This window comes from Corvus brachyrhynchos, unplaced genomic scaffold, assembly GCF_000691975.1.
Source record: "Corvus brachyrhynchos isolate BGI_N302 unplaced genomic scaffold, ASM69197v1 scaffold223, whole genome shotgun sequence".
In the NCBI taxonomy this organism is placed as follows: Eukaryota; Metazoa; Chordata; class Aves; order Passeriformes; family Corvidae; genus Corvus; species Corvus brachyrhynchos.
The window spans coordinates 5,610,471-5,614,405 of record NW_008237174.1 but is presented as its reverse complement, the minus strand read 5'-3'; the positions used below and the strand labels follow the sequence as shown (position 1 = coordinate 5,614,405).

At 45.2% G+C, this 3,935-nt stretch overlaps 1 protein-coding gene across 1 annotated transcript in view; it reads left to right on the top strand.

The window, feature by feature from the left end:
- The window catches only part of EPHA4 (EPH receptor A4), a 104,110-nt gene extending 101,149 nt beyond the window's left edge, over positions 1-2,961 (top strand). Inside the window, exon 19 of the mRNA XM_017728853.1 lies at positions 576-2,961. The gene's annotated coding sequence lies outside the window, so the exon portion shown is untranslated. The remainder of the gene's footprint in view (positions 1-575) is intronic.
- The last annotated feature ends 974 nt before the right edge of the window (positions 2,962-3,935 follow it).

Here is a 3,935-nt window from a genome sequence, read left to right as displayed (position 1 = left end):
CAGGAAAAATTCTTCTGCCTGTGAAGTGCAGAGATACTTGAAGTTTCCTTGCTGTAAATCTGTTCTGTTCTGTTGAGATCATCTTTTTATCTAAAACCAAAATACACCCAGTTTTCTGGCCAGTTTGTTAAACTTCTGTCTTGGAGTCTAGTAGTGGTAATTCAAAACAGTGCAATATTTTCCACACAAAATGGAAAACTGTGTCCCTATAGAATGAAAACTGTGAAGGCAGCTCAGATGCTGGGTTTTCAGCACTGCCACTGGTGGTTGTGCTTCCTGTGATAAAATATGGCCAGTGGGGGGCATCCACTGGAGTGTGATTCTAGCTGGAAGAGAGCAGATTGAAGAAACAAAAGGTGGCACATGTAAATATAGATAGAAAGATTGATTGATTGGTTGATTACATATGTATATAAGGTATGCCATGGAAGCAAGACTTGGAAATAGTGTGAGGGAAGGAAGAAAGGGAAGGCAAAGGGTTCCCACCCTTGGAGTGCTGCCATTTGGGCAGGTCTGGGTGTCTATCTTGATGCATGTGGTTTAATACATTTGATTTGGGTTCTCTTTTTGTGCAGGGAAATGGATTTTGCTTTCATGGCCTCGTAGCCCGTCCCGTTGATCACATTGACCACGGAGGAATACAGACTAGACATGAAGCCTTCTGGACCCACAGTTGCGTCTTCCATAGCACTGATTCTGGAGAACATGTGCTGAACAGTCATCAGTCCCTGAAGAGAGTGTGACTTTTACTTTTTTTTCCTGGGCCACCCACTCCGTTGTTTTTCTCCGTTGAGCGATAACTAACGCGTTAAGACTCAGCACCCAGTTGTCACTTGAGGAATGTACTGTGTCAAAACCCTGCAGACTTCTGGATTTTTTTTTTTCCTCCTCTTCTGCTTTCTCTGCCTACCTTTGGTTTTATTTATATATTTTGTTGTTGTCTCTCCTCATTCCCCTGGCTGTCACTGCTGCATCCCAGACGAATGCAGGTGACAGAGCACTATACATCCTACCATGGACGCCAGGCCAGGTGCCACAGCAAAGAACCCAGTTCCTGTGAGCTGCCTTTGTGCATTGCTGAAGTGACATTTTACACTAAAGGTGCCATTGCAGTGATATAAATATATTTTTTTCCTTGAATTGATAATGGATTATTACCTTCTCTGAAAGGTGTGTACGTGTGCTTGTGTGTGTGTGTCGGCGTGCAAGTCACCTCATGTGTAGAACTGCCTGTGAATGTGCCCCAAACACCTGTGGAAGTGCAGGAGTCCCCTGTCCTATGAGACCAGGCCGATAGCTCATGTCTGAAATGGTAGCATGAACACACACATTAAAAAATGTTGAAATTTCTGTAAGTATTTTTTAGTTGCCACACTAACGTTGTTGAGTAGTTCTGCAGCCTGAACAGGGGCAATTTCGAGTTAGTTTTGGGGTTATGGATTGTGGGATCTAAAGGGTGCTAAAGGTTTCTGTTGAGTGTTGTTTATTCGTACTAGTGCCCTGCTCATGACTGAGACCAACCAGTTTTTTAGTGGCAAGGTGATGGAGGCAATGCTTGCATCTCCATCCTGAGTAATCCTGAACTGAATTCTTATGTAGCCTTTTTTATCTGCAAAAATAGGATTTTAAAGACTTGTTGAATGCTGACAAATATATGCAATTCTTCCATTCGCAGAAGCACCTTGCTCTGTGTGCAAGCTGTGGAATATGTCAACGTAATAATCAGAACACTTCCCTGGTTCCCAGCACAGATAAGGAACAAAAATGCAACAAGACCTGTAAAGTTACAGTTAGCAAGAGTTGTGAAGTGTGTCCTGTTTCTTGTGCAGTTGGAGAGCAGGTTAAGTGCAGTAGAAGACGCTCTTTCTTCCATGGCCCAGGGAGCAGTGCTGCAACGTACTGGTACTACCTGGGAGCGCTTTCTGCGTTTGGAGAATTCATCATAGTGTAGCATGAGGCAGCTGGAGTGGAGCTGAGTACTGGCACCCAGGGGACGCTGGGCCACGAGTACTTGGCGTGGGGCAGGTGGAGGTGCTCCCTATGTGCTCCCTGGGGCTGTCCCCTGCCATGGGACTCGCTCTGCACATGTGGGGCAGTCTGGATGTGCAGCCTTGCCCGAGCTGTGACGTGGTGTCCCGAAGTTGCTCCTGTTTCCTCTTTTCTCTCCTTGCTGACCCTCCATGGTAATTCTGCCTGATCTGACAGGAGGAGAAGCAGGGCCTGGCAGGGAAGCGAGGAGAGCTGTGCTGAGGCTGGGCAGGGCAGGGTACCAGGAGGTGCCAGCTGTGCCTGGCATGGGTGGCCACAGGCTGGGGCGGCCCACGGGGCTCCAGCGAGTGCCACGGCACTGCTGCCCTCGGGACAGGCCACTGCCGGCCTGTCCACCATGACAAGTGTGTTCAATTGTCCTGCTCACACACCACTGGTTGATGTTTGTCCAGGTTTCTTGCTGTGCTAATTTTGTGATGGATCTTATGTATTAAAAATATATATGTATAAAATGCAAAAAAAGCTGGTAAGTAACCAGTAAACAGGAGTTAAAAAGCAGTATTTTTCTTTTATGTGACATTTTCATAACCAGAAAAAAAAAAATCTGAAATACTAATCAGACAAATAAAAAGAGAGTGCATTTATTTTTTTGTATCACTGCAAGTATGTTGGAATATGCAAGGACTGTGGTTAAAATTAGAATGTATGAGGCATATTATAATTTAGTTCATACTGAAAAAATCTAACAGCATTTCTTGGTTCGTGCATTTGAACGATCTCTGGGTTAGATATATAGATTTTTCTATTTTGTTTTAATTTGTAATTTTTTTCTCCCTCCGTGAATTTTAGGTACACATAACTTATGTCATTTATTTATGGTCTTTTATACCTAGTTTGTAAAATTGTAAAATAGCAAACAATGCAAACATTTGCATTTGAAAATAATAAAGTAGTTGCTGTACAAACCTGAAACTGACTATTTCTAATTATTACATGTTTTTTTAATTTAGAGTTTACCCACAACAGATACAAATACAGAATTCAGAGCGACAGTCCTGGTGTTTGCCCCAAAGGGATTTACTCTGTTCAGCAGATTTCATAGGAATGCACTCCCAGAGTTCATTTGAGCTGTGTGTCTCCTGCATGCACCTTAAAGCACATTGCTGTCCCTTGCTCCTGTCCTGAACTGTGGTGTATGTGATGTGGGAAGGTGGTGCAGCCAGGCTGACCTTGTTAATAATATCAATGATACTTTCTTGGAGACCAGGTGGTTTCCATGGGCACTATGCCTGAGAAAAATCTACAGGCTCATAATTTTTCATATTCATGACTGGGATCGGCTAGGGATAGTGTCCCTTCCTTGCTCCCCAGCCTGGACCTTGCCTAAGGTCAGATGTCACCATGGCAGAAATCCTACAGTTTTGACAGTGCCCTTTGGGCCAGGGCACCACCTCTCCTGTGGGACCATGACCTTGCTGCTGAGCTACTGCCTGCGCTGCTCTGCTCAGGGGCTACCTTTGCCTGTGTCGATGGGCTCGTGTTGGAGACTCATGGCCAGAGAGGGAGAAGGGGAGAGGTGTCAGGAGCAGCAGAAAATGGAGAGGCCTGGTTTCCCTGAGGAGGGCTCCAAGCCAGGAACCAAGACCATGGATATTGTGTAAAGGATGTAGCTGTGTGATGGGCACATGGGCGTGGGCTCTATCGTCTGGGTGCCGAGGGTGCAGTGGCCTCAGCCATCACCTCTACAGGGCTGCTGCTTAGTTTGGATACATAGGCTTTTAACTACCCAGGTTACACATGTGCACCATTCACGGGGGGGCAAAGAAACAATAGTGGCTCTTGAAGAATTTTCCTTAAGATTTTGAGCTATGAAGAAGATTTTGAACCAAACTCAAATTGGAAAAGACTCCAGTGATGCCAGCAGAACAGTACTGTGCAGTGCTGGT